The sequence below is a fragment of the Misgurnus anguillicaudatus genome, chromosome 16 (genome assembly GCF_027580225.2).
Source record: "Misgurnus anguillicaudatus chromosome 16, ASM2758022v2, whole genome shotgun sequence".
Classification (NCBI taxonomy): Eukaryota; Metazoa; Chordata; class Actinopteri; order Cypriniformes; family Cobitidae; genus Misgurnus; species Misgurnus anguillicaudatus.
Window position 1 is genome coordinate 15,412,511 of NC_073352.2, and position 11,073 is coordinate 15,423,583.

The window sequence follows — 11,073 nt, forward strand, 5'->3', positions numbered from 1 at the left end:
AAGCATTGTTTATGAATGGGACTCAGGAAATACAATATACGCGCATAAGACCTTATACGGCAGATCACGTTGGCCAAAACACGAAATGAACCGCGTTTTCAAAAGATATTGCGGGCAAACACAGACATTTGCATCCGGACGGGATAAAATTTCTCAGAGGACCTCTGAGTTTGGCGAAAAACAGTAGGTAAATTGCCCCTAGTTGGGGTGCTCCCTACGTTTTAATAGTTTTCCCCACTCATCCTTTAATGTTCAAGAGAAGCCACATAATATCTAATATACCGTTCAGTAACATCTGAGTTTTGGGGTACATGAAATTTAGTAACTTGTATGAGAACCCTTAACAAACATAAGCTGGATTCTAGTTTGGCATCATATCTTTCAGACATGTCCACCTTTTGCAATAATACCATATGTATTTTATAATTTTTCTGTATCAGGATACCCCTAGGATTGTCAAACCTAAATTCAAGGCCTTTTTAATACCACTTCAAATGAAATTTAATACCTACATCGCACCCAATCGGGTAGAATAAATAATTTTAAATAACGTAAATATACCTCAAATAATTACTATTTACAAGTGCTTGAACATTCATGACAATATGCCTCTGAAAGGTCCAAGGCCCAAACGACCTAAACCTTTTCTTTACCCAACAATCAAAACCAACAATCAAATAGATTGAAATGCACATTATTGCAAATTCGAAATCACTAAATCAGGGATGGGCAACTGGAGGGCCAGGGGCCACAGGCGGCCCTCCTCTTTATCTTGTGCAGCCTGCCAAGCTTTAATATGACCATTATGTCGGAGAAGGTAATTTATGTTAAAACAATATGTCTTGTTTGATCCATGAAATAAGATGCAAACCAAACAATAACACCAATTTGGAAGTATTAATTTTTTTTTTTTTTTTTTTTTTTTGCTGTAGTTAAGATAATACAACATCTAATAACACTCATCAGTAATGCTCTGCAGAACAAAACTGACAAACAAAATTAACCATATTAAGGCAAAATGGACAAAAACCCCTCAAACACAACAACAAATTAAATGTAATGCTATTTTGACCCTAAAAAGACAAGAGATCTGTTCACTGCACCAAACAAAAAACTGGACACAAGCTCATTCTGTTAATCTTTTCTGTTAATCTTTATACGGGACCATACTAAAGTTTTCTAATGCTAACTTAGTGTGACAATGTAAATATGTAGCCTATATAGTATTGCAAGATGATATTATCTAATTAAATAGTAAACAATAATAGCTTAAAATGTGCGTTATTGTTTGCAGCGTACTATTGCATGGCTCACACAAGACTATAAATTACCTTTTCCGACATAATGATCATATTAAAACGTGTCTTAGATTTACTAGAGACATTGTGGAACAGAAGATTGTGTGTGTGTCACTGATTAAATCAAACAACCGATCACAGGTACGAGGACACACCCCCACAGTCCCAAAGTCAACTTGATCGAGCAAGTGCGTGTTGTGCAGCTCTAAGCGCATAGAGAGAGTCGAGCGAGCGCTCATCCCAGCCCGTGTGACTGCGTTTGTGCGCTTTGAACAGAGGTGCGCTCTCGGGAGGACGTTTTTCTGCGCGCGAATAGTGTTCTGTGAACACGCAAGAATGCTTTCCCGCGCGCTCGCTAAGATGCTTTTCCACACATGGAGAGTGTTCTGCGCTCGTACTGTCTATCTTTTCGTGCACGCGAGTTTTGTGCCTGAATTAACAGCATATAATTCTATTGATCATTTGAAAAATTAAGACCTCCGTGAAAAATTCAAGACTTTGAGGTGAAATTCAATAACTTTTAAGGCCTTAATATGGGAAAATGAAATTCAAGACTTTTTCAAGACTTTTAAGACTCCGCGGGTACCCTACTAGTTTCAACTCTTCTTCCGCCGTCTCTTTTAATTGAATTGAATCACAATAGTCTATACTCAATATGTTTTCGCTGTACTTTACTGAAGTATTGAGCTGCGTACAAAATGTCCAGTTACATAATTAAAGATTGTGTTACCACAATGGTGCTTCTATATTTTTAATGTCCAAGATGAATCATTTTGGAACCTTATAATGATAAGGAATAATATGCTACATAAAATGATTTACTATTAACCTTTTAAGTTTTGGCTTTTCATGAGTTGACATAACTTATAAAATCAATTTGAAATTGTTTAACTTCATTTTATAAGTTAAAGTAACACAAACTATGTTGATTTGACAAAAATGCTGCATATTTTCCACAGTTATTCATTACATAACATAATTAATATTAATGAGCCAAGTGTCGACAGAACAGGGTGGATCTTAACATTAGGGTTAGACACAATGTATATATGTGTCTGCCACTCTCTATCAAAACTAAACAGATAACTGAGTACATTTAGCAATTTCTGAAGTTGATGTCAAGTGAATAACATCTGAATCTGATCTAAGGTAAGAAGACTTGCGATTTCATCCATAGGGATCTTTAAACCTTTGAGTTCAGCTTGGAGTGAGATCGGGGGTGCATGAAAGTTTGGCATCTTGGGGTGGTTATTAAATTATTATTTATTTACTAAATAAAGACTTAAATTATTATTTAAGTTATTTACTAAAATAACCATTTGCCAAACAACTTAGTAGATAAAAGTGTTGATTTTTATTTCTATGTTGAATTGGTGAAAAAGTCTGCAGAAAAATGGTTCCTAATACAATTCAAAGAAATTCAATTTTATTAAAAGCTTTTTAGTGAGTTCATAGTCCTGAGCTGCAGTCTCTTATTATTTTATCCCATTCTATTACTTTTTCTCCTGTTAAAATTGCCAAAAAGTTCTTAAAATCTAATGAATACTGTTCTCTCTATATAACTGCAGATGACAGCAGATTTGATTCAGTTCATCCCGAGAAAGAGGAGCATAAAGTGATGATTTGTGATTGATTGGTGCTAATAGAGGGACTGTCACTTAAAATACACCAAACCGAATGAGCACTTAATATTAAACTAAAGCAACAGAGATGTGCATGTAAAGACCATATTCTTATATTCTGTATATATAAATATATAATTGTTTACAGATGTACAAACATGCACACGCGGGGTATGAATACTTATCATCAATGATGGGTACTTAAATCTGCAGTTAAATCTGAGGGTATCTGCGTGCGTGGAACCTGGGCAGGCCAGCTTTTCATCCAGACCTTGACGTTTGTTTGATCGACTTTGTATGGTGCTGCGCAAGCTGATCGGTATATGACATCAGTGTACCGCGAGAGAAAGGGTAAAGGCGGATTATTTTGTAACATTTCCTCTTGCTCTTGCGGTACTCTGATCAAAGGGCAGCCACTCGTGTGTTGCTCTTTCACCACCGCTAACAACCTGAAGCATCGCGCAGACATGCACTTGCTCTGTAGTTTGTAGGGCTCGCGAGACGTTGGAGAGGCTGCGTGCGTTACGAGAGGTAGCTACGTATCACCCATAAGCGCGCGTAGATGAAAGTAGATGACTGAGGATGATAAGAGGCAGATCACGCATGGCCTCAAATTCGGACTATGTTTTCACTACAAAAAGTCCAAAACGAAACCGACATCTCAGCATACAGGAATTCAAGCCCCAACCTGAAATAAACGGTAAGTGCAGTAATTCCCATTTGAACACTAGTAATGGCCAGTTGGTAATATGGGCACTGTTATCTTATTTCAATAATATATTTACACACTGTCCGAGTGTTTTTGTCATACGCTCTTGTGCAAGCAATGAAAATTCCTGTAAACCTTACAAACTAACACATTCAGCACATTTCCATATAATTTCCCCACAAAACTAAACAAATTGAACAGCATAATGTTACGTCTTGCATTAATAATAGGGGAGAACGCGGAACGAAAGCGATTTTCTCAGAGGACTGATAACATTTGCATCCCAAACTATGACAGCATCTTTACAACCCTTGACAGAGCTGACAAATATCGCGTTATTTACTCACAGTTTTCCGCGTATAGATCCATGATAAGTACATTCCTAAAGCGGTCATTGTTTTCTTATATTTCGCGTTGTGTTCCTTTTGAAACATTTGATAAAACTAAAATTTAAAATTAAAATGTAATTTCATTATTTTTTACAAAGATAAATTACAAAATATGTTTGCAGTTACCAGAGGTGGGTAGTAACGAATTACATTTACTTCGTTACATTTACTTGAGTAAATTTTTTGGGTAACTAGTACTTTTAGAGTAAATTTAAGGATGGGTACTTTTTACTCTTACTCAAGTACATTTCTAATGAAAAAACTGTACTTTTACTTCGCTACATTCGGTGGCGTTACTACGCTACTTCCAAATGGTAATAATTAATGAATATTTTTTTTTAAGTTTATATGGCTTGCTCGAAAGTCTCGCGAGACGTTAGAGAGGCTGCGTGCGTTGCGAGGGGTGGCTACGTATCACACTTTAGCGCGCCTAGATGAAACATAGATGAAAGGAGATGACTGAAGCGGAGGATGACCTATGCAAGCTATCGGAGGCAGATCACTCGTGGCCTCAAGTTTGGTCTATGTTTACACTACAAAAGGTAAAAAAGAATAGTTTCATAATGCGATGTATTCTTTGTGCACCAAAACGAACTGACATCTCAGCGTACAGGAATTCAAGCTCCAACCTGAAACAACACGGCGGTACGTGTCACTTTGTGCAGTGCCTTATTATAATTCATTTCATATGCGCTCTTGTGCAAGCAATGAAAATTACTCTAACCTTACAAACAACACACGTTCACATCTGCACATTTCCATATCATTTCCTCATAAAACTAAACAAATTGAACAGTATAGTGTTAAGTCTTGCATTAATATAATACGTGAGAACCGGGGCAAAAGTAACACTGGACGAAAGTAACAAAGCGATTTTCTCAGAGGACTGATAACATTTGCATCCCAAACTATGACAGCATCTTTGCAACCTTTGACAGAGCTGACAAATATCGCGTTATTTACTCACCATTTTCCGGGTGTAGATCCAGAAAGGTGTTTTCAACCATAAGTAAATTCCAAAAGCGGTCATTGTTTTCTTATAACGCGTTATGTTTCTCGTTTCATCAATCTACAGGTTATTTAGTGCTCTAACTAACACATCCTGAAGTTTGACTTCTCAAGAGTTTTTCAAAATAAAAGTAAATCTGGTTTAAATTTGAGGAGATCCTGTCAGGACGAAAGTAACACTTTTGTACCATTTATATTATTCTAATTTTATTTAATTTAATTTTCATAGTGTTCAAACTGTTGAATTTAAGTTTGTACTGTTTGTTGCTTTTGAAACATTTGATAAAACTGAAATTTAAAATGAAAATGTAATTTCATTATTTTTTACAAAGATAAATTACAAAATATGTTTGCAGTCACATATTAAAAAGGTCATAGTCATGTATATTTAATAAAAACAAGTGTAACACGAAAATCTACATTGTTTTGTTGTGTTAAAAAAAAAAGTAACAATTCACCACTTATGTTCAAAGTGAAATTATACTAGTCATTTTACATTTGTTCAAAATTCCACCTGGTAATGATAGACCACACTTGTGAGTTACTGACCACAGCAAAAATATATCTCTGTCTGAAACATTATCTTTAAAAATTTAAAAAACTTTTAAAAAATTAGAAAAATTTCTCCCCTACACATAACCGGACACCTTACTTGAATGTAGAAAATACATACTTGTCTAAAGGCAGATCCAGCCAAATTTTGTTGTGAACGTGAAAATAAAGACACAGTTAACTGTCAGAAAACAGTCAGTGTTTGTTTAAGATTTTTTTTAATGACACGTCATGTGGTGTTGGAGGACTGAGATAGACTGCTTTACTTTAACCTAGGTTTATTAGTAGTATATAAGCAGAACAATGAGACTTTTAAGGAGAGGTTTGTGAAAGCCCTCCAAGTAGTCTGAAATTCAGGGATTTTACGCTTCTTTTCAATCTGATTGGAAGTAACGAGTAACTAAATACTTGAGTAGTTTTTTCATCTAATACTTTTTTACTCTTACTCAAGTAAATAATTAGATTGTTACTTTTACTTTTACTTGAGTAAATTTTTGTATAAGTACTTGTACTTTTACTTGAGTACAGATTTTGGGTACTCTACCCACCTCTGGCAGTTACATATTAAAGAGGTCATAGTCATGTATATAAAAACAAGTGTAACACGAAAATCTAACGTACCCTGTTTTGTTGTGTTAAAAAAGTAACAATTCACCAGTCAGTGAGATTTTTTTTAATGACGCATTATGTGATGTTGCAGGACTGAGATAGGCTGCTTTACTTTAACCTAGGTTTAAGTAGTATTTAAGCAGAACAATGAGACTTTTAAGGAGAGGTTTGTAAAAGCCCTCCAAGTAGTCTGAAATTCAGTGTTTTTTTATGCTTCTTTTCAATCAGATCGGAAGTAACGAGTAACTAACTCCTTGAGTAGTTTTTTCATCTTATACTTTTTTACTCTTAGGAGCCAGTCACACCAAAAGCGCTTTAAACGCTTGCAAACGCAAGGCGCGACGCACTGCCTTTTTAAAAAAACACAGAGTCAGCTGTCTTGTCAATCAAATATTGAAGCGTGAGCGCTCTTTTGCTGTTAACTGTCATATAGCAGAAACTTTAAAAAGAGGACGCTTGCTCTGGCCTTGTTTGAGGGTGAGATGTGCACAAACACTCAGGAGAGAGTGAGCGAGTGGAGTCCGGTTCTTCAAAGCAACTGTAAACTTCCCTCCCCACAACGTAAGGCCCGCCTCTCCCCTCATTCGATTGGACAATGGAAAGACGCTTCTCCGCTCTCAGCGCTCCTTCAAAAACGCGTGCGCGGCAGGCGGCAAAAAACCGCAAGGCGCTCGGCGCGCATAAACAGCGCGCAAACGCGCCCTGCCCATAGAATATCATTCAAAAAAGGCGCCTGCAACTGCCATAAACGCTTTTGGTGTGACTGGTCCCTTACTCAAGTTAATAATTAGATTGTTACTTTTGCTTGAGTACATTTTTTGGGTACTCTACCCACCTCTGCTTTTAGACTGCTGATTGATGCAGACCAGATAGAGATAAGCATTGCACAGTATTTACAGTTAGGCATATTAGGCAATTTTTTCATGACTGTTATTAGCATACACAACACAGGGATCTCAATGGTAGGCATGAGCCTGTGTGAGAGCAGGGCCTACCGGTCCTTCCTATACGCAAATTGGGGGCACTGACAGGGGGCCCCTCATATCTAGAACCGGCACCACGGTGAATCCCAAAGACACTCTATGGTGATATTGACCCATTACTATTATTACTGCTCTTGGTTACCAAAACATATCGGCTTTAGCTGTATCTAAGAATCACAATATCATTAGAGAATATAAAGGTGTGGGCGCCTAACCACCCGGAACACAAAGTGTTTTGCAACAGGCTACAAGTGAAATTTTTTAAACTACTAAAGACCTGATGTGGACATTTATGGTTAATATTAATATTGTTTTTGTTTGTTTTGTGATTTAACAAAAAATTTTGACAGAAGCCACTGACTTACATACGGGAGAAGTTATGGATAACACCCAAGGTCTCCCAAGGTATCTACCAAGGTCTCCCAAGGTGCCACATATGAAGAGCGAGGAAGCTCGATTGAGTACTTTCAGCAACTGGCCATTGAATTCGCTGGTGCAGCCCAGAAAACTGGCGGAGGCGGGCATGTTTTGGCTTGGGAGGGAAGACACCGTGCAGTGTTTCTGTTGTGGAGGGATTCTGTCCCAATGGGAGCAAGGCGATGATCCCTGGAAAGAACATGAAAAAAACTACCCAGACTGCTTCTTCATCTGTGGCCACGATGTGGGCAATGTGCTGCTGAGAGCACCGACGTGTAAATGGTCGTTCTTCTTTTTCAAGGCCAATTGCATCATGTTAAACTGACTTGAATCTTTAGTATAACTTATTTTCATTTTGAAATAAACATGGTTTAATCAAGTAGCTCAAACATTTACCCACGGTTTCACAGACAAGGCTTATGGCTAGTCGTAGACTAAAACATGTTTGAGCTGTCTCAACTGAAAATACCTTCTTAAAATATGCCATTGATTTGTTTCAAGATACACATCATGCATGTTTATAAAAGATGCCTAGTCCTGGCTTTAGCCTTGTCTGTGAAACAAGGCCTTGAAAGAAATGAATTGTATTCATTGTCCTTTTTACATTAACTACATTAATTAATAACTTCATGTTGATGTGTAAACGTTTAATTGCTTAAACCTGGTTAAGGATTTCCTGTTACCAGCAAGCTTTGCATGGAATTGTGCATGCAAATCATTTTGAATAAAGTCCTAATTCATGCTTTAATGAAGGTGAAAATAAAGAGAAGACTTATTGTTTAGTATTCTGTAGTGTTTGTAGTTGAAAGAATTTCTGTTATGTCGGTGGGTTTTAGGTGGTTTATAAAAAAGTATGACTGCACACTCACATAAATGTATTTTTAGGAGGGTACCATTATATTGAAGAGTAAAGAAGCATCTGCTTAGAGCAGAATCAGAAATCTTTATTTTCACAGGTACCAGCGAAATTTGCCATCAACCTGTCCATACATACAATACATTGAATATGACAAGAGGGGAACAGGACAGGAAGTAACCCCCAGACTATGCTCCTGTGGGGAGTACAGAGTGGGAACAGAAAAAAAAAACACCCCAGCAACATAAGCACATAAGCGGTACAAAATGAAAAACACACGACTTGCAACATGGGAGGGGAGTGGGGGGTGGAGGTAACCCAGCATTCTGTCCTTCATTCTGACTTGATGCCTAAAAGTGATAAGCAGAGCGCTTCCACCAACATAGAAGACTCTGAAGGAAATACACTACTGTAAGTATTATCCATGTACTTTACACATCTTTTTATGTGAATGCTACCCCAGACATACATTAAATCAACCTCACTATTTTTGCAGTTACCTTGCATGTGACGAAGAGCGCACAGAGGAGGCAAAAATTCTTGTGGAACATGGTACCAGTATCTATATTGAGAACAAGGAAGAGAAGACACCTCTATCACTCTAAAAAATGCTGGGTTGTTTTTAACCCAGGGCTGGGTCACTATTGGACAGAACAACCCGATGATTAAAAAATGACCCAACTGCTGGGTTGTTTTAAACCAACTGCTGGGTTATTGTCAACCAAACCATGTTGAAACAACCCAGCAGTTGGGTTAAAACAACCCAGCAGTTGGAATTTTTGTCATTTAGATAATTTTCACTTCTTTTTCTACAAATTCATATAAGCTTATGATTATGACTAGATCAGTTTCATCCTCAAACCTGTCAGCAAATACAAAAATGTCTACCACAAGGGATGTGGTAAATGTAACTTCCACACACTTGGATTTACATGGCACAACACACACACTAAAGATTACACTAGCAATGAATCATGTGATCAAATATTTAGGACCAGATCTTTCGAAAACTTACAATCTAAAATAAAGGTGCTTCACATTGCCATAAAAGAAAATTTTCTGTCAAAATGGTCCTTTAAAGCACCTTTTACATCTGAAGAAAATGAAAAATGTTCTCCAGATTCTAAAAAATGTATGAAGCAAATGGTTCTTTAAAAGAACCTTAAACTAAATGGTTCTTTGTGGAACCAAACAAGGTTCTTCTATGGCATCGCTGACTTTTCACAAGACTTTTTTTAAAGGTCACGTTTTTTGTGATCCCATTTTTCATACTTTAGTTAGTGTGTAATGTTGCTGTTAGAGCATAAATAATACCTGTAAAATCATAAAGCTCAAAGTTCTGCCAAGCGATATATATTTTAAGTGCACCTATCAGTGATTCAAAATGAGTGGGTCACCCGCGGTTACTAGTCATGCAAAAATATTTTTAATGATATTCAGGTCACGGTCAATTGGGTCGTTTGAAATAAAGATGCCAATGAACTATTTTAAACAATTACTACTTAAAAAAAATGCGGGCCAGAAAGCGGGTCGGGTAAATTTTTTTTCTTTTTTTTGTGGTCCGAGTTGTGGGTGGGTTAGTTGAAAATGTCGGTCAGGTGCTGGCACCTATTTCATTGCTAAAAAACAAGGTCGTTATGTGTATTTGGTAATATGATTGCGTGGTTTATGGTTAAAAACACACATTATTTTCCACATACCGTACATTTTTGTAGCTCCAGATTTCCTTCTCTTCCTGAAACACACTGATTTTGTACAAAACTAATTAAATTTGAAAAGTGTGTGTCCCTGATTGGGCAGCTAATATGTACGTTGTGATTGCCCTGAATACTTCTGACGTCAACTGAAAATGTGATGCTCCTTCCTTGTTTGAAAGATTACGTTGCTAATTAAGAAATAATTGACAACGGGCCGTTGAATTATTAGAAAAATAATGCACACCAGTGATGCGCGGGTTACTGTATAAACAACCCGCACCTGACCGACGTTTTCAACTAACCCGCCCGCAACTCGGACCCCCCCAAAAAATTGTACCCGACCCGCTTTCTGGCCTGCATTTTTTTAAAAGTAGTAATTGTTTAAAATAGTTCATTGGCATCTTTATTTCAAATGACCTGACCGACCATGACCCGAATACCATTAAAAATATTTTTGGACGACTCGTAACCACGGGTGACCGCAGGCAACCGTAGGCACCCGCTCATTTTGGATCAACCCGCACATCACTGATGCACACCCGAGGTGGTGATGCAGCTACGACGCAAAGTGGAGTGATATCACATAATATATTTAAAGCAGTGTTTCTCAAACTTTTTCAGCCCAAGGACCGCTTTATCTTCCAATTTTTTTCTGAGGACCACCTAACAGAATCCCACTGTGACATGGCCCCAAAAAACAACAAAATAGGAAGGATAAGCTACATTTTAGTTTAATATGCAACTGTTTCAAGTCAAAAACTACTTATTTTAACACAAATGCAATGATATGTTCAGAAATTATTGTATGAATTTTATTTCATTTGAAAAAGTAAAAGTGAAATGAGTTTCAGCTAAATATGAACAACAAACTGCACATGTGAAAAAAACCTGCAATTAAATATATACTGTAACAGCCTAGGTCCCAATTAATGT